Genomic DNA, 20855 nt, shown 5'->3' with positions numbered 1-20855 from the left:
TTAGACAATGGCATAACATTTTCACTGACTGACCAGTTGCTTTCCCTCAGACAGCTTCTTGCTGAGAAACACTACAGGGTGGAATTCTTGATCTGGTCCTTCCTGCATTAAAACTGCTCCCAGACCACGCTTAGGCACATTGGTGGTTACTAGGAATGGTTTGTCAAAGTCTGGGGCCCTTAGTACAGGGTCAGACACAAGTGTCACTAAGCTGGTTAAAGGCCTTCTGACACTTTGGTCCACTGAACAGCATTTCGTGGTTTCTTTTTGGTTAGGTCTGTCAGCAGCACGGCAATTTGGCTGTATTGCAGTACAAATTGTCTAACAACTGGCTAAGCCTAAGAAGGATTGAACCCGTTTCTTTGACTTTGGGACAGGACACTTTTGGCTAGCATCCACTTTGGCCTGTAGGGGGTTGATAGTTCCTTGACTCACCTGGTGTCGAAGAGAATTCACTCTGTTTAGGCCTATTTGACAATTCTTAGCCTAAACAGTTAGTCCTCCCTCCCTTATGTGCTCAAAGACTTTTTGTAGGTGTTTTCCAGGTGTTCTGCCCAGGAATCCAAAAATATGGCCACATCGTCAAGGTAGGCGACTGTATATTCTCCTAATCCCGCTAGGAGACCATCTACAAGTCTTTGGAAGGTGGTGGGTGCATTCCGCAGCCCAAAGGGGAGTACATTAAATTCATACAGCTCAACGTGGGTGGTGAAGGCTGACCTTTCCTTGGCAGATTCATCTAATGGTACTTGCCAATACCCCTTGGTTAGGTCCAAGGTAGAGATGAAGTGGGCCTGTCCCACTTCCTCCAATAGTTCATCTGTGCGTGGCATTGGATAGTTGTGTGGGCAAGTTACAGCATTTAGCTTATGGTAGTCCATAATTCAAAATGGATCTCCCCATCTGGTTTGGGAACTAGAACCACTGGAGATGCCCATGCACTGCCAGAGGGGCTGATTATACCCATCTGTAACATATCCAGGATCTCCTGTTCTATAGCAGTTTTAGCTAGAGGAAACACCTGGTAAGGTTGGACTTTAATTGGGTGAGCATTATCCATGTCAATGGAGTGGTATGCCTGTTCAGTCAGTCCTGGGTTGGCTGAGAACATCAGCATGTAGCTAGTGCACAGCTCCTGGATCTGCTGTCGCTGCATATGCTCAAGGGTCATGGAGAGGTTCACCTCTTCCATGCCACCAGCACTTTTCCCTTCGTAGTAGACACCTTCAGGTCACTCAGTATCCTCTCCCTGGGCTGTAAACTGACAAACCTTTAATTCTCTGAAATAAAAGGGCTTTAGAGAATATGGTATATACCTTAGGCTTTTGGTTGGAGGTAGGGAATGCTATGAGAAACAGCTCCCAGGTACTCCTGGACCGTGAATGGCCCTTCCCATGTCACTTCCATTTTATGGGCCTGGAGCGCCTTTAAGACCATGATCTGGTACTTTGAAGGAACGCTCTCTGGCATGTTTATCCTACCAGGCTTTTTGCTCTTTGAGCATCCTGTAGCTTTTCTTTAACAAGGGCTAGAGAGGTTCGGAGGGTGTTTTGTAGGTTGGTTACAAAGTCCAGAATGTTAGTTCCTGGAGAAGGTGCAAATCCCTCCCATTGCTGCTTCAACTGTAATGGACCCTTAACCTCACGGCCATATACAAGTTCAAATGGCGAAAACCCTAAACTGGGATGTGGTACAGCTCTGTAGGCAAAGAGCAACTGCTGCAACACTAGGTCCCAATCATTGGAGTGCTCATTTACGTATCATGGGCCCCAAAGTTCCATTAAATTTTTCCACCATGCCATTTGTTTGATGGTGGTAAGGAGTGGCAACCAAGTGATTTACCCCATGAGCTTCCCAAAGGCTTTCCATAGTTCCTGCCAGGAAATTAGTTCCTGCATCTGTGAGGATGTCGGAGGGCCAACCTACCCTGGCAAAAATGTCTGCTAGTGCCTGGCACACACTTAGCCCCAGTGTTGCTTAGAGCTACTGCTTCTGGTCATCAGATGGCAAAATCCATCAAAGTCAGTATGTACTGCTTTCCTCTGGGTGTCTTTCGGAAAAGGACCCAGAATATCCACAGCTACTCACTGAAATGGAACTTCAATAATGGGGAGTGGCTGGAGAGGGGCTTTCCCACTTTCTGGCATACCTCACAAGACTGGACATGGGTAGAAACATCCTTGCCCGTTCCCTCCCAGTAGAACGGCCTCCCCAACTGGTCTTTGGTCCTTTCACCCCAGCATGGCCACTAGGATGATTGTGGGCTAAGCTCAAGAGCTTGACCCGGTACTTAGTTGGTAGTTCCAACTGTCTGAGGATGCCAGTCTTCCTGGTGTCCACCACAAAGTGTTGCCTTGTATAAGAGTCCTCTTTCTGCAACAAACCTGGGTTGATTTGAAGAGCTGAGAGGCGGTGGGTTGCTCTGTGCCACTGTCCAAGCTCTCTGGATGCTTTCATCTGCTTCCTGTTTGGTCTGGAACTGTTCCCTTGATGCTGGAGACATCGGTTCCTCATTGGATTGTGGACCTATGCTTGGTCCCTTTGGAAGCAATGTAGGGGATGGGGCTGTTTCTGTTGACTGAACTGCTTGCTGCTGCTACACTATGTAGGGGTTCAGGCTCCGGTTGAGCCTCTTGTGTAGGGTTATCAGCTGCTGCCAGTTCAGATTTGGTGGGGCCCTCTGGTGTTGGGGTTGCTGGCATTCAGTGCTGGAGTCAGTACTAGCAATGGGTCTGGTGCTAGTTGTTCTGCTGGTTCCAGCTCTGGCTCAGTCTGGGTCTCTGAGACTGGATCCACTACTGCTGTTGTAGACATTGGACCTGGACCCTAGGCCATCACCTCTGACCTGGTCCTGGTAGAAGTTTCCAGAACAGAGCTAGGCGTGACCACTTGTTTAGCTTGACTGCAGGTGACCATTCCCACCCTCTTGGCTCACTTCACATGATTGGCCAAGTCTTCCCACAACAGCATGGGGATGGGATAATCATCACAGACTGCAAAAGTCCACGTTCCTGACCACCCCTTGTACTGGACAGGCAACTTGGCTGTAGGCAAATTGAAAAAAAGAGTTTGACTTGAAGGGTTGAATCACTTGGATCTCTGGGTTGATTAAACCGGGGTCCACTAAGGAAGCATGGATAGCTTGACACTTGTGCTCTGGTGTCCCTCCATGTGGTGATCTTACTGCCCACTCAGTTTCCCTCTGCTCCAAGGGTATCTGGGCCTGAGGATCTCTGGTGTGATTCTGGTGCAATGAACTGTAATCTGTTGGGGTTCTTGGGGCAGTTGGCCTTTACATGCCCTGGCTCATTACATTTAAAATGTCGTCCAGCTGACAGGTCACTTGTGTGAGGTGGGTTGCTGGAGAATGATGTGGTGGGATAAGGTATCTAGAGGGTTCCTGGGGGGTAGTTGGGGCCTTGGGTGGCCCCCAGTAGTAGGGGATGGTCTGAGGTTGTCCCTTCTGGTATCTGCTCCAATTGCAACCAGTTTTTTCTTTTCTGCCACCTCCACACTTTTGGCTCCAATCTCCCCTGCCTTGATTACAGTTTTGGGCTTCCCATCTAGGATGTATCTTTCTATTTCCTCAGGAAAACTGCTCCATTTGCATTAGGAAGGGCAAATCTTCTGGAGATTTAAACACTTGCTCCCAATATCCAGGCATCCCAATGTGATAGGCATGTTAGGTAAATGATGCATCTGGTTTCCACCTTAGGGCTCTGAACTGCTTATGGGAATGCTCAGGTGTTAGCCCCATTCTGACTCTTGCCTTGGTTTTAAGTAGTTCATACTGGTTCATGCGTTCCTTAGGCATTTCAGCCACTACCTCAGCTACCACAACTGAGCTGTGGCCTCAGCTCTACCATGTATTGGTCTGTAGAGATGCTGTACCCGAAACAGGCCCTTTTAAAGTTTTCTAAGGTGGCCTCGGTATCATTGCCTGCCTTGTAGGTGGGGAACTTTCTGGGATGGGAAGTGGTACCTGGAGAAGGATTGCTAAGGTTTGTTGGCATATTCTGCTGAACCTTTGACTCCTCCTACACATGCTTTTTTTCCTTCTCCATTTTCATCCACATGAATTCTGTCTTTCATGTTCCTTTTGTTTTTCCTCAGCCTCAAATCTGGCTAATTCCAGCTTTTGTTGAACTGTGGAGTCTGTCATCCTAACCTCTGTTTTTAACTAACTTTATACCTGAGAGTTAAAAAAACAAAAAACTGCTTGTAAAATTTGTTGTGCCGTCTGAATAACTATGTTCAGCGATAGTCAACCTACAGAGAAATCCTTTAAAAAAAGCCTAACACCTTTGTCTCCAGGCAAATAGGCAGAAAACCCCTCTAGTTGCTCTTGGGTGGAAAAAAGCTTCAGGTCTGAAGACTTGTGAATTTCCTAGCAGGAGGTTAGCTACCTTGCCTTTAAGAAAAGGAGTACTTGTGGCACCTTAGAGACTAAAATTTATTAGAGCATAAGCTTTTGTGAGCTACAGCTCACTTCATCGGATGCATTTGGTGGAAAATACAGTGGGGATATTTATATACACACCCAGAGAACATGAAACAATGGGTTTTATCATACACACTGTAAGGAGAGTGAACACTTAAGATAAGCCATCACCAGCAGCAGGGGGGGGAAAGGAGGAAAACCTTTCCTGGTGACAAGCAAGGTAGGCTAATTCCAGCAGTTAACAAGAATATCAGAGGAACAGTGGGGGGTGGGGTGGGAGGGAGAAATACCATGGGGAAATAGTTTTACTTTGTGTAATGACTCATCCATTCCCAGTCTCTATTCAAGCCTAAGTTAATTGTATCCAGTTTGCAAATTAATTCCAATTCAGCAGTCTCTCGTTGGAGTCTGGTTTTGAAGCTTTTTTGTTGAAGTATAGCCACTCTTAGGTCTGTGATCGAGTGACCAGAGAGGTTGAAGTGTTCTCCAACTGGTTTTTGAATGTTATAATTCTTTACGTCTGATTTGTGTCCATTTATTCTTTTACGTAGAGACTGTCCAGTTTGGCCAATGTACATGGCAGAGGGGCATTGCTGGCACATGGCATATATCACATTGGTAGATGCGCAGGTGAACGAGCCTCTGATAGTGTGGCTGATGTGATTAGGCCCGATGGTGTCCCCTGAATAGATGTGGACAGAGTTGGCAACGGGCTTTGTTGCAAGGATAGGTTCCTGGGTTAGTGGTTCTGTTGTGTGGTGTGTGGTTGCTGGTGAGTATTTGCTTCAGATTGGGGGGCTGTCTGTAAGCAAGGACTGGTCTGTCTCCCAAGATCTGTGAGAGTGATGGCTCGTCCTTCAGGATAGGTTGTAGATCCTTGACGATGCGTTGGAGAGGTTTTAGTTGGGGGCTGAAGGTGATGGCTAGTGGCGTTCTGTTGTTTTCTTTGTTGGGCCTGTCCTGTAGTAGGTGACTTCTGGGTACTCTTCTGGCTCTGTCAATCTGTTTCTTCACTTCAGCAGGTGGGTATTGTAGTTGTAGGAATGCATGATAGAGAACTTGTAGGTGTTTGTCTCTGTCTGAGGGGTTGGAGCAAATGTGGTTATATCGTAGCGCTTGGCTGTAGACAATGGATCGAGTGGTATGATCTGGATGAAAGCTAGAGGCATGTAGGTAGGAATAGCGGTCAGTAGGTTTCCGATATAGGGTGGTGTTTATGTGACCATCGCTTATTAGCACCGTAGTGTCCAGGAAGTGGATCTCTTGTGTGGACTGGTCCAGGCTGAGGTTGATGGTGGGATGGAAATTGTTGAAATCATGGTGGAATTCCTCAAGAGCTTCTTTTCCATGGGTCCAGATTATGAAGATGTCATCCATGTAGCGCAAGTAGAGTAGGGGCATTAGGGGACGAGAGCTGAGGAAGCGTTGTTCTAAGTCAGCCATAAAAATGTTGGCATACTGTGGGGCCATGCGGGTACCCATCGCAGTGCTGCTGATTTGAAGGTATTCATTGTCACCAAATGTGAAATAGTTATGGGTGAGGACAAAGTCACAAAGTTCAGCCACCAGGTTAGCCGTGACAGTATCGGGGATACTGTTCCTGATGGCTTGTAACTCATCTTTGTGTGGAATGTTGGTGTAGAGGGCTTCTACATCCATAGTGGCTAGGCTTTAGTACCTTGCCTTTAGGTAGAGAAAGCTCCAGCTCACAAAAGACAATTCCCTTTTGTCTCTGCTCTGGCCACAAAGCAGAGGAAAAAAAACTTTCAGTTGGAAACCTGCTTTCCAGCAGCCCAAAGGGAATTTGTTTTCCTTTTAAAGTCTTTGCTTCTGGTTCAAACAACCTCAAATTGATCAAAATGTTTCAAGTTAATCCTACTGCTCTGCCACCATGTCAAGGTTCCTTCCCCACTCTGAATGCTAGGGTACAGATGAGGGGACCTGCATGAAAACCTCCTAAGCTTACTTTTACCAGTTTAGGTTAAAACTCCAAGTTATGAACTATTTTACCTTTCGCCCTTGGACTTTTGCTGCCACCAAACATCTAACCAGTATTTTATTAGGAAAGTCTGTTTGGAAACATCTTTCTGCCCAAAATCCTCCCAAACATTACCCACTTTCCTGGGGAAGGTTTGATAAAAATCCTCAATTTGTATAGGTGACCACAGACTCAAACCCCTGGATCTTAACAATGATAAAGCATTGAGTTTAAGAAAAAGAATCACCTTACAGGCTAATTAGATTCAAAACAGAGAATCCCTCTAGGCAAAACTTTAAGTTACAAATAGCCATTCCATTCAGCACAATGTATTTTCTCAGCCATTCAAAGAAATCATAATCCAATGCATCTCTAGCTAGCTTACTTACTAAGTTTTAAGACTCCATTCCTGTTCTGTCCCCAGCAAAAGCATCACACAGACAGGAAGGCTTTGTTTCTCCCTCCCCCCAGCTTTTGAAAGCATCTTGTCTTCTCAGGTCATTTTGGTCAGGTGCCAGTGAGGTTATGCTAGCTTCTTAACCCTTTACAAGTGAAAGTTTTTCCTCTGGCCAGGAGAGATTTTAAAGGCGTTTACCCTTCCCTTTATATTTATGACAATATTAGTGCATGTTTCCACCATTGCAGCCACACTCATGGGACTTGTCATAGAGGTAGTGCTCTATGGGAGAGGGGGGAGGGAGATTTCTCAAGCAAACTGGTCGCACATAAATTGGACAATGTAGACCCAGACCCTACTGGTGCACACTACAGGTTCCCTAGTGTGCTTTAACATAGTACTGTTTCAAAGAGCACTATATTAAAGTGCACCACTGGGTTCTACACAGACAATTTAGTACACAACTTGTTTGTATGCTTTAGAAGTCACACTCCCATAGAGCACATTACCTCATCATATAGAGGAGCTGTATATAGGCAGTGTTTCTATTCTGAGATAGCTATCTAAAAATCATTCCAAGACCCTCTGTCCAGGAAGGAATTTTAATTTAAAACTAAAAGTGGCAATTCTGAACTTACAAAAAAGTAGAAATTCAATTACTTTCAAGTTCTCCAATGATGTGGAAAAATGCTCATTTAAAATTACATTTTGAAAACATTGTCCATAAAGAAAACTGAAGCCTTTAATTAAGTTTGAAATTTAAGACTACACTAATTTCATTTATGAAAAAAGTAAACGTGTAGTAAATACTTCTATACTCAAATGATATATACACAAAAAATATGAACACTAACAATTACAACTAATCCACAATTTAAACCCCTAATCACTTTGAGTCAGGCAGCATCTCAGACACTTGTATTCAAATTATTTTAATGCCACCATAAATAAGAAAGTTAAACCACAAAAAATGTTCAAGTAGCATTAATGGTATTACAAGACACAAGAAGTAAGGAAATTTACATCTGAGGACTTGTCTATAGGATTTGCCCCAGTTATAGCCATTGGTACCAGTACAAACCCCCAGCCTAGATAAGGCAAAGCTCCTATAAACCACAGTTTCCACCAGTGCAGCATACCTCCATTTGAAGAATGTGCAAACAGCTTTACCTGTCCAGACTAGACATTTGCACTCATGCAGCTACACAGGTGATTGAAATCCACATAGTAAACTGGGTTGAATAAGGGTGGCATTTGGGACCTCACGTGCCTTAGTGTAGCAGAGATTTCCAAATAGTGAGCAAGTTTAAATATCCCATGCAATGCAATACTTAGTTATAACCAGGATGCAGTGCGGGTGAGCAAGAAAACTGGTGTTGAGAATGCTGTTTCAGTGAAAATACTTAAACCCACAAAGCAAGAAAATGTTCTAAGACCTTCAGACTTAGTTTAACAGAAAAATAAAATACTGTAGTGCGATAAGCCCTACAGCTAAAATTGTAAACTATAATTTGAATTTAACTGCAATTCGGTGAATTCATATTCGTCATTAATATGAGTCTCTGATGTTGTCAACAATCATTACTCACTAGATAGCTTTGTTCTGAACTAGAAGCCACAATTGCAAGCTGTGGTAATTGCTACCAAAGACAAGACACTAAGTATCTTGCCATACAAAATACCCTCCAAGAAGCAGATCAGAGAGATGAATATGACTCATGTCTATTTGCATCTTATCTCCAGCAAAGAAATAAAGGGATCTAATGAAGACTCTTGGAAAGTATTTTAGGCTTAATGAACAGAATAACTAAACTAAATGTACATCCACTAATGAAAAATCTATAACTGTTTAAGCTACATTCTGAAGTGATGCAAAGCAATCATTTTATCCTGAACTACATAAACTGCCACATTAATCCTAAATTAGTTCATCCCAACTGATGTTCAACACAAAAAATCAATACTAATAGCCCACCTTATTTTTTAAAAGGTATCTTCATAATTCAGCAAACCTCAAGAAAGAATTTATATAAAAGTCAAATTTGTCTGATTTTTGTATCCACTTATCCAGTTATTTTGGCAGGTGTGTGTAACTGCTGGAGTGTCTACTCATAATCAGCTTCTCCATCTGCTAGGTACTGCAATGAATCCACAATCCTATCTTTTTATAGGCTGTGAGTCTTTACTCAGAAATAAGTGAGATGCCAGAGACTGATAACTGGGTGAAATCCTGACTCCACTGAAGTCACTGGGAGCTCTTCCATTCCCATAGGATTTAACACTATAACTTCAAAGATCCAGTAGAAGATAAGGAACAGGTAAGAAATCCAAGTTAAACACAAATATATGTAATTAGTAAATGTAGCAAGATCTATGGAAGCCATGCGAGAAGTGCCTGACCAAACTGAACAAAATTAAGAACTTAGTTTCTTGAGCAATCACTTGGTGTGGACAATCTTTCATTTCTGAAGATGATTGTGGTGACAATTCTCAGGGACCACAGGCAACTCAGAACTCCACAGCCTGTATCAATTTGGCTCCAAACCTCATTATGCCAGTGATCTACTCCTGGCAACAAGGATCATGTGTCCATGCAGATATTACTGGATCGATCCACTGCCTTCAATACTACTGATCATGTGGGGGCAGGGTTTGATTGGCTTATGGATCTGAGGAAGAATAGATGAGGCTGCTTTAGGGCAGCCTTATTCTTTCCTCTGAGGAACTGCTTTCCTGTTCTAAAGGATCTATCACCATTTATCTTGCTCAGTGTGTATACAGATGGGGCTGTTAGGAGACATGAAATGAAGCGTTTAAGATGATGATACTCCACTCTCCCCATTTTTCCCTGCCTATGAGCAACTGGTTGACTCTCACTGCATGGTAGCAATTAGGGCCTGTTTGAGAATGATGAATAAGGGCAAGGTGATATTGCTAAGTTGTGGCAAAACAAATCCTTGCCAGATCTTCTATCAGCCCCTCCAATTGAGGGTATGGGCTCCTGATTGTCAATGAAATTGACAAGTGGAGGATCTGTTGGACAGTCAGGAGGGAGGAAGGCTTTCCCCCTCCACTCCCCCCACCATGTTTTGTCTGTACCCGTTTTCCCCCTCCCCTGCAATACTCTATGCTTTTGTTACTTCAAGAACAGACAACAGCTCAAAAACTGAAGCTGGTGCAGAAAGTGACATACCCTTTTATAAAGTGATGTGTCTCATTGGCAGCATGTGACAATAGTGTTCTGGTATCTCCACTGGTTGCCTAGTGGGCCTGCCCCATAAGGGTCAATGTGTTCCATATGATCACTTTGTCAAACCAACAACTTTCCCACAAGAACCGTTCATGTTCCAGAGCTTGCATTAAATCTCAGCACCCTGACCAGCTATCTGAAAAAAAAAAAAAAAAAAAAATTAATCACTCCAGTCTCCTCTTCCAGCATGATTACCCATCTGTACTCTCGTGTACTTAACCAGCTCACCTCCTTTGTGCTCAGAAGACCATAACTTCCTCTCCCACTGCTACAATGAAATCACCTCCCCAGAACTGGTGTTGGTAGCAATGGCATCTCTAGCCTGAAGCTAAACCACAAAATTTGAAGATATCATTAGACTCTGGATAAAACCTCCCTCTGGACTACTGATGCAATATCATGTCCATAACTACTAACAGTGTGGATACCAGTCTAATAGGTCAGACTGGCTGTAGAATGTCCATGCCTAATTGGGTAAAGAATGTGAGCGAGGCCAAACAGCAAAAATTAAGATGTTTGTACACCAATGTGAGGAGCCTAGGTAACAAAATGGAGGAACTAGAGCTACTGGTGCAGGAAGTGAAACCAGATATAGGGATAACAAACATGGTGGAATAGTCGTCATGACTGGACTACAGGTATTGAAGGGTATGTACCGTTTAGGAAAGACAGAAATAAAGGTAAAGGTGGTGGAGTAGAATTGTACATCAATGATGAGGTAGAATGTAAAGAAATAAGAATCAATGGAATGATACTAGAGTCCATCTGGGGGAAAAAAATCACTCTGGGGAAGAAAACTACTAGAGTCTCCCCTGTGATAGTGCTTGAGGTGTGCTATAGACCACTGGGATCCAATTTGGATATGCACAGAGCCCTCTAATGTTTTTAATGAAGTAAATACTAATGGAAACTGCGTGATCATGGGAGACTAACTTCCCATATATAGACTGGAGGACAAGTGCTAGTAATAATAATAGGGCTCAGATTTTCTGAGATGCAATAGCTGATGGATTCCTTCATCAAATAATTGCTGAACTGACAAGAGGGGATGCCATGTTAGATTTGGTTTTGGTGAGTAGTGAGGACCTCAAAAGAAATGGTTGTAGGGGACAACCTTGGTTCAAGTGACCATGAGCTACTTCAGTTCAAACTGAACAGAAGAATAAAAAAATCTGCAGATAGCGTTTGATTTCAAAAGCACAGACTTTCAAAAATTAGGGAAATTAGTTAGGGAAGTGGATTAGACTGAAGAACTTATGGATCTAGAGGCAGGAGGTGGCCTGGGATAGCTTCTGCAGCTTTGACTTGAAGTAATCTGAAGCCTGCATCCCAAGAAAGGGGGAAAAATTCATAGGCAGGAGTTGTAGACCAAGCATCTCAGAGAGGTGATTAAAGAAAAGCAGAAAGCATACAGGGAGTGGAAGATGGGAGAGATCAGTGAGGAAAGCTACCTTATTGAGGTCAGAACATGTAGCGATAAAGTGAGAGGCTAAAAAAGTCAAGCAGAGTTGGACCTTGCAAAGGGAATTAAAACCAACAGTAAAAGGTTCTATAGCCATGTAAATAAGAAAACAAAGAAGGAAGAAGTGGCACCTCTAAACACTGAGTATGGAGTGCAGGTTAAGGATAATCTAGGCATGGCCCAATATCCAAACAAATACTTTGCCTCAGTCTTTAATGAGGACCTTAGGGATAATAGTAGCATGACAAATGGAAATGAGGATATGGAGGTAGAAGCAAAACTTGAACAGCTTAATGGGACTAAATCTGGGGCCCAAATAATCTTCATCCAAGAATGTTAAAGGAACTGGCACATGAAATTGCAAGCCCATTAGCAAGAATGTGTAATGAATCTGTAAACTCGAGGGTTGTACCATATGACTGGAGAATTGCTAACATAGTTCGTTTTTAAGAAAGGGGAAAAAAGTGATCAGGTAACTACAGGCCTGTTAGTTTGACATCTGTAGCATGCAAGGTCTTGGAAAAAATTTTGAAGGAGAAAGTAGTGAAGGACATTGAGGTCAATGGTAAATGGGACAAAATATATGGTTTTACAAAAGGTAGATTGGGCCAAACCAACCTGATTTTTCTTTGAGAAAGGAACAGATTTTTTAGACAAAGGAAATGCTGTGGATCTAATTTACCTAGATTTCAGCAAGGTGTATGATACAGTGCCACATGGGGAATTATTAAATTGGAAGAGATGGGGATCAATATGAAAATTGAAAGGTGGATAAGGAATTGGTTAAAGGGGAGGCTACAGTGGGTGACACTGAAAGGGGAACTGTCAGGTTGGAGGGAGGTTACTAGTGGAGTTTGTCAGGGATTGGTTTGGGGACCAATCTTTTTATTACTGACCTTGGCACAAAGTGGGAGTGCGCTAATAAAGTTTGCGGATGATACAAAGCTGGGAGGTATTGCCAATTTAGAGAAGGACTGGGATATCATACAGGAGGATCTGGATGACCTTGTAAACTGGAGTAATAGTAATAGGATGAAATTTAATAGTGAGAAGTGTAAAGTCATGCATTTAGGGATTAACAAGAAATTTAGTTCTAAGCTGGGGATGCACCAATTAGAAGTAATGGAGGACGACGACCTTTGAGTTGGTTGACCACAGGATGACTATGAGCTGCCAATGTGAGGCACTAGTGAGACCTCATCTGGAATAGTGTGCGCAGTTCTGGTCTCCCATGTTTAAGGGATGAATTCAAACTGGAATAGGTACTGGAACAGGGTTACTAGGATGATCCGAGGAATGGAAAACCTGTCTTATGAAAGGAGACTCAAGAGCTTGGCTTGTTTAGCCTAAGCTAACAAAGGCTGAGGGGAGAGGAGATTGCTCTCGATAAATATATCAGAGGGATAAATACCAGAGGGAGAGGAATTAAAGCTCAGTACCACTGTGGACACAAGAACAAATGGATATAAACTGGCCATTGGGAAATTTAGACTTGAAATAAGCCTAAGGTTTCTAATCAGAGGAGTGAAGTTCTGGAACAGCCTTCCAAGGGAAGCAGTGGGGGCAAAAGACTTATCTGGCTTCAAGATTAAAATCAATAAGTTTATGGAGGAGATATGATGGGATAACATGATTTTGTTAATTGATCCTTAACTATTCAGGGTAAATAGGCCCAGTGGCCTGTGTTGGGATGGGATCTGAGTTACTACAGAGAATTCTTTCTTGGAAATCTGGCTGGTGAATCTTGCCCACATGCTCAGGGTTCAGCTGATTGCCATATTTGGGGTCGGGAAGGAATTTTCCTCCAGGGCAGATTGGAAGAGGCCCTGTGGGTTTTCCACCTTCCTCTGAAGCATGGGGCACAGGTCACTTGAAGGATTCTCTGCACCTTGAAGTCTTTAAATCATGATTTGAGGACTTCAATAGTTCAGACATAGGTAAGAGGTTTATTGCAGGAGTGGGTGGGTGAGGTTCTGTGGCCTGCATTGTGCAGGAGGTCAGACTAGATGATCATAATGGTCCCTTCTGACCTTAATATTTATGACTGATATTGCACTAGCATTTACTCTGCAATGAGCCCCCTGCTCTTCTTCCACCCTGTCTCATCTCCCTGGAGAAAATTTGCATTTTGAATTTTGCAGATTTCAATTTCTATTTTTTATTTGAGATCTCACATGAAATCATAACCATCCCCTCTGCAGTTGCAATCCTATCAGCCCTGCACACTGATCCTTCTACAGCTTTCTACCCTCTTCTGGATATTAAGACATTCTCAAACACCAGTCTTTCAATAAATAAGAGTCTCATCCTGTCTGCCAACCACTCATCCACGGTTGTGTGCCACAGTAATAACCAGATATCTAGTGTGTCTGATACCTTCCCCAACTTCCTCACAAGTCCTGCCATATCACAACCACTGTTCCCTCTAAGCAGTGTGCATGTGCACACAGATCCTAAACCCTGTGCACACAGCAAAACACTGCATGCACAAAAGTTTGCACAGAAGCACAATAGTTCACAAGAAATTTTTTGTGCACATGGGCTGTCAAAAATTAGAGGGAACATTGACCACCACCTCAGAAAGAAGTGCAAGGGGAATTTTTGCATTCACTTGCTGTTTTCCCCTTAAAGACTTTGCTGAGAAGAGAATGAGACAAGATCTTTGTTCCTCACCTACCCAGAAAAGCCTTCCTACTTGTAACTTTCATAGTCCCGAGTCTGTCCTCCCACATGTGCTTTACAATCTCATAGAACCCTGGTGCACTCATCCTTCTTGACCTACATATACTATAAACCATGATAGCTTTGACTGCCGTCAGTTAGTCCCAATCCCAGAAACCTTGCTCTTGGTTTCACATATGCCCATTTAACCATTCCTTTTGGTGATTGGCAAGGGACTCTAATGTTGTCAAGTGCCATCTTTGCCCTACCCCATCCCCTCAATCTATTCCAACCAATCTGCTCACAGCATTTTTTAATTCAACCTTTGTGCTGCTTCTGTGATTATATCTAATTCTATAAATGATCCAACATTTCAGCCCTCTGACTTCTCCTTCAATCTTCATCAGATCCTTCATTCACTTTCACTTCCCCCAGCTCCAAACATTCAAAACTTACCTTAAAACCTGAAGTAGCAAGAAGAGTAATGAAAGCTTCATTATCCCACCCAACTTACCACCTCATTTCATATCTGCCCATGTTGTCATGAAATCAACTTGATCTATAAGTCGTCTTTACATTTCCCAGGAATGGAAAGCTAAGAAAGCTACTTAATCCTTATTTAGGCCTTCATGGCATTTTCATCTCTACTGGTGAAACAGTCCCTAAACTGCAACTTTCCAGGATGTAGCATGTTCCTTCATACATTTGAAAAAGTAGTGCCTCAAGTTTGTGAAAAGTATGTTGTGCTAGAAGATGCAGAACTATTCTGCTGACTATCCTGAGAACCCAGACCAGGTGTGTCTTATTTGCTCAGATTCAGGAGTATCAAGCAAGCATCCCTTGCAGATCTTGTCTTCATTGCAAGAGCTAGCTTGAGTTACTCCACTCAAGCTAATCTAGCACAAGTAAGGCCCTGTCTACACTGGCAAGTTTCTGCACAGCAAAGCAGCTTTCTATGCTGTAACTCCTGAGGTGTACACTGCCAAGCCACTTTGTGCACAGAAACTATGCAGCTGCAGCGCTCCTAAAAAAAGCCACCCCGAGCAGCATACAAGCTTTCTGCACTGGGGCTATAGCACTGTAATAGTAACAATTGGCCTCCAGGAGGTGTTTTCACCTCTCTAGTCATCGGTTTGAACTAGAGTTCAATCTGCCCTGCCCTCAGGTGACCAACTGTCATGCCCACCCATTCCTTTGGGAAATTTGAAAGTCCCCTTCCTGTTTGCTTGGTGACATGGGCAATGATCTTAGTGCATCTTTCCAGGTGGCCATGCCTGCTCCACGCTCCAAGTGATCCCCTGCTTGGGCCAATGCTGAGCTGCTGGACCTCATCAGCATTTGGGGAGAGGAGGCTGTCCAGTCCCAGCTGCATCCAGCCATAGGCATTATACCACCTACGGACAGATTTCACGATGCATGACAGAAAGGGGCCACAACTGGGACACACTGCAGTGCAGGGTCAAAGTGAAGCAGCTGTGGAACACCTACCACAAGGCGCGGGAGGCAAACTGCCACTCTGGTGCTGTGCACACAAGCTGCTGGTTCTACGAAGAGCTGGACGTGATACTTGGTGGCGACCCCACCTCCACTGCGAAGGCCCCTGTGGCTACTTCACATGCCAGGAGGAGGAAATCTTGGACTAAGAGGGGGAAGGGGACCCAGAGGCAGAGGATGATTTGGAGGCCAGAGACACATGCAGTCAGGAGCTCTTTTCTACCCCAGAGGAGCCCAGCAAGCCATAACAGTCAGATCTTGGTGAGGCGGAAACAGGAGGAGGCCGCCCCTGGTAAGTGAATCTGATTTGGGAAATTGCTGAAGCGAGTTGTTGGGGGCAGGAGGGTTGCAGAAAGCAGGCTTGTCTCCCACCACAAGCCTAGTCTGAGCAGTGGAACAGGGTGTTGATTGACTCCCTCACTTCATGGGAGCCTCCTTCAGATCTGCAGTAAACTCTTGTAGAGATACTGGGCAATCTGTTGCCACAGGTTCCTCGGCAGAGCTGCTTTGTTTCTTGCCCCATTAACAGTAACAGCCATCATGGAGGGGGAGGGACACGGACACCATTGCTGCACAGATGAGCTGTATAGGGGCCAGGACAAAAGCTGCCGGCTGGCAGAAGACCCTCCTTTGATTGGCTGCTCACCATCAGCAGCAAGGTATCTTCCATAATGATCACATCCTGTGGAAAATGTGGGGACAGGAATGATTATCTGGCTCCCCCTACAGTGCTGGCTCTCCCCAAGAGCCATGTGCCCAGTGTGCAGTAGGGTACAGGAAGAGTGATTTTCTGTGCCACTGTGGCTACTCACCATTTGGGGGTCTTGTAGCTCATGTGCTTGCCTGGGGTCAGCCAGTTAGTGACAGGTCTGAGTACTGGCTGTGTTTCACTGTGAATCAGTGTGGTCTGTGTTGCAAACAATACTGCTTCTGTAAAATGTTGCATTTAAATTTCAGAGGTGATCTTGCAGCCCAGCCTCCCTCTTTGTCGTCACCAGCAGAACAGCTGTGCAGAATTAGAAAGCAGCCAAGAAGGACTTTCTCCTTGAGGTTACGATGCACTCTGCTGCTGAGAAACAGGAACTGGAGTGGCAGAACAGCGAGAAGAGGGAACGAAAGGAGAACATGGCACACCAGAAAGAAGCCCTGGAACGGCTCTTAAACATTACGGAGCGCCAAGTGGACATACTCCAGGCGATACTAGTTCCTCAAACTGAGTAGCTCCATGCTTGCCATCCCCCACCCCGCAGCTGCTGTCACAAAACTTTCCCATGCACCCCCCCCCCCCACTGTTATTAACCTCCTAGCTCCAGTCTCTACCCACAGCATTCCACTCCTCCCTCCTCACAGTCAGCACTGTGGATTTCTACTACCCACTGCACTCACACCCAGCCCTCTGCAGTTTGGCCCTGCTGAAATATAGCAGCTACTGCACTGTACTCCAGAGGAGAAGATTGGGTCTATCCCTGGACATGCACAAATCTGTAGCCATCCCAGGACCCATCTTCCTCTTGGGACTTTCCCTTCTGCCATTCCCTGTCCCCCTCCCTGCTGATGAATTTTTATTTGACTCTCCTCCAGCTGTCTTTTATTAAAAGAATTGTGTTGGTTTGAAAGCACTGCAAAGCAACATACAATTATGTTAAGTCCTTTTGCATCATGTGCACCAATCACTTCCTAGCATTATAAGCACTGCACTCCCAAGCATAGCAACAAATATTAGTGGCTTTCAGCTTCAAATTGCTGCCTGAAGTCATCCCTGATCCTTATGACCCTGTGCTGTGCCCCTCTAGTAGCCCTGGTCTCTGGCTGTTCAAACTCAGCCTCCAGGCGCTAAGCCTCTGTGGTCCAGCCCTGAGCAAAGCTTTCGCCCTTCCCTTCACAAATATTATTGAGGGTACAGCCTGTGGCTATAAGCATAGCAATATTATCAGCAAGGTCCAGCTTCCCATATAGGCATTGCCAACAGGCTTTTAAATGGCCAAAAGCACTCAGTCATTCTGCATTTGCTGAGCCTGGTGTTGAACCGCTCCTTGCTGTGGTCAAGTTGCAATGTGTATGGCTTCATAAGCCATGGCATTAAGAGGTAGGCAGGGTCTCCCAGGATCACAATGGGCATTTCGACTTCCCATGGTGATCTTCTGGTCCAGGAAGAAAGTCCCTGCTTGCAACTTCTTGAACAGGCCAGTGTTCCAAAAGGTGTGCATTATGCACCTTTCTGGACCAGCCTGCATGGATGTCTGTGAAATGCCCCTGGTGATCCACAAGTGCCTGGAGAACCATTGAGAAATGCCCCCTTGTGATTAATGTACTCTGGGGCTAGGTGGTCTGGTGCCAGAATTGGAATGTGTGTGCCATCTATTGCCCCTTAGCAGTTAGGGAAGCCCATTTGTGCAAAGCCATCCACAATATCACACATGTTGCCCAGAGTCAATCTTTTGGAGCAGGATGCAATTTATGGCTCCTCACACTTCCATCAACACAACTCCAGTCAACTTTCCCACTCTGAACTGGCTAGCAACCAATTGGGATCTGTCTCGAATAGCCAGCTTCCACAGTGCTATTACCACGCACTTCTCCAGTGACACAGCAGCTTTCATTCTTGTCTTTGAGCTAGCCCCAGCTCTGCAGCGCATCAGTCCCATGAATGTGGATTTCTTCATGTGAAAGTTCCGCAGCCACTGCTAGTCATCCCAAACATGCATCACGATGCGTTTCCCAAGCCCAAAAGTGGTGTTCCACTGTGGTCAGCACTACCGTGAATACCACAAGCAATCTAGTGTTGTATCTACTATGTGTGGCAAGATCAAGGTTATACTCCTCTTGCCTTTGTAGTTTAAGGAATAACTCCACTGCCATGCATGTCATGTTGGTCAGAGAGCATACTGAACAACAGTTTGGGATCCATTCCTGCTGTCTGAGAGGCAGGGAACACAGTACACAAATCTTTGGAATATGGCACCAAATGCGGATGGAAGCACAGGGATTGTGGGATGCAAAGCAATGCACCATGGGGCATTGGGACAGAACCCAGGATGCCCTACAACCCACCCCCTGCCTTCCACAAGTCTTAGCAGCAAAAGAGAAAAAGGTGCTCTGTGGGATAGCTGCCCAGAGTGCACCACTCCAAATACTGCTGCAAGTGTGAATACACTTGTGTTCACACTTACAGCTACCCACACAACAGCTGTTCCCCTTCTGTGCTCTGGGTGGTGCTGTAACTGCTGGTGCTGTAATTTAGCCAAGTATCACCATGCTGCAAAACAGGAGCTACACTGAGCGACTGAACTCAGTAATTGGATTAACATCTTATGAGTTGTAACTCAACTGCTGCATCCCCAATGCATTACAAGCTCCAGAATCAGCGAGACATATGCTTCAACCTACACCCTCTGACCAGCCAGCTAGCTCAAGCTGAAAGAACCACTTAAGTGGAGCTTCAAATGTTTATGTGTGGCTGAAAATCAGGTTGGGGCAAAACTCAAGTTATAGCTTGAGCTAATAATGCTGTAAAGACAGTTTCCTCTGATTTAGGGCTTAACAGGTAAGGATAAACTCTAGAAAAAAAACAAACAAGTATAGGCTAAGGTTTCTGTTATCAGAAAAACCCTGAAGGGGATATGCACTAATTTAGTCTCCACGGGCTACATTACAGCACCAGCAGTTACAGCACCACTCAGAGCACAAAAGGGAAACCGCTGCATATGCAAAAAAAAAAAACGTACTTGTGGCACCTTAGAGACTAACATTTGAGCATAAGCTTTCATGCATCCGATGAAGTGAGCTGTAGCTCACGAAAGCTTATGTTCAAATAAATTTGTTAGTCTAAGGTGCCACAAGTACTCCTTTTCTTTTTTGCGAATACAGACTAACACGGCTGCTACTCTGAAACCTAAAGGGGATAGTATCAGGAAGTGTACACTATTACATGAGCAGGGTGAGAACTCCCCCAACTTACCATGCGATTCTGGTCTGAAGAGTTAGTATTTACAAGTATCTTTTTACTCAGCAGACCTACTTCCTGTTGATATCAGATTATATACAATTACTTTAACATGAGATTTTGCTATGCTACTGCTGTCAGCCCTATAGAAACACTGCTCTTGGACAGCGATTGAGATTCTCTTCCAGCTTGCACATTGGCAGCATTGATAAGTTCCTTTCATGGGACCCTGTTTTTAATTATTCACTTTATTATACCTGTGCAATCCCACTGAAGGGCTTATAGTTGCATAGCTATAATGGAGGGAAGAACTTCATCTGGATAATATTTCTGGTGATGCTGCACAAGCCAAAATGAACACAGCTTCACATTCAGGTCTTACACTGGTTCTGCAAGGCTGGCAGTTGAAAAACAAATTTCTACTTGCAAATTGCAGTAGGGCTCCACTGTACAATCAATGCAAAAATATATGGTTTCTCCCTTTAAGTTTTCTCCTAGCAGGCTGCAGCTGAATCCTCAAAAGTAAGGATGGTGCTGAACTAGAGTTTTTTCTATCTTGCAATAGTATTTAAAAAAGCTACAGACAGACACCACTAGTTGCCAGTTATTTTCATTAGCCTAGAAGCTTGAATGGAAGACAGCCTAAGACATTAGACGAAAAAAGCCAGGCTATACATTAACCAAGCATCGAGGGGACTCCACAGATCAGCATTTAGAGGATGGGGTACAGGAAAGTATACCTAGAGAAAGGTGAGTGAGAATTAAGATTAATGAAAACATTCCAGACCTTGAGATTCCAGTGGAATAAACCTACAAAGTGTTGTTGCAATCCAGGAAATCAATTCACTTCTAAATCACTCCTAAGGCAAGTTAACCTCACAGAAAACTACTTCAATAGGAGGAAAAGCAGACTAGGGAAGTGAGAAAAAGATTGCTGTCTGACTTCTCCAGACTTATTCATGCACAACATTCTGCTGAAGTAATTTCATGTCTGAAAGGGTAACATGGAGGTCTCGTTCTGCAAACGAAGTGATGAGTAGCATGTACTGTGTGAACTGAGAGAGTCCTGGCTATACCCAAGATAAAGTACCATCAGTATGCAGTGGGCAGGTGAAAAAAGCAGATGGCCAAGACACAGGGAAGTGAACTGAGGGAAAGCCATGGAAACACTGGATATTCAAACTGCTGTATCCAACTAGAACAGGCAGCCACCACCATGTATGAACTCC

At 44.3% G+C, this 20855-nt stretch overlaps 1 protein-coding gene across 4 annotated transcripts in view; it reads right to left on the bottom strand.

Annotated features, from left to right (window-relative positions):
- The window catches only part of TIAM1 (TIAM Rac1 associated GEF 1), a 272534-nt gene that overhangs the window by 242945 nt on the left and 8734 nt on the right, over positions 1 to 20855 (bottom strand). The window lies entirely within an intron of this gene.

Source organism: Dermochelys coriacea, chromosome 1 (assembly GCF_009764565.3).
Source record: "Dermochelys coriacea isolate rDerCor1 chromosome 1, rDerCor1.pri.v4, whole genome shotgun sequence".
Lineage (NCBI taxonomy): Eukaryota > Metazoa > Chordata > Testudines > Dermochelyidae > Dermochelys > Dermochelys coriacea.
This window is presented reverse-complemented; position numbering and strand designations above follow the sequence as displayed.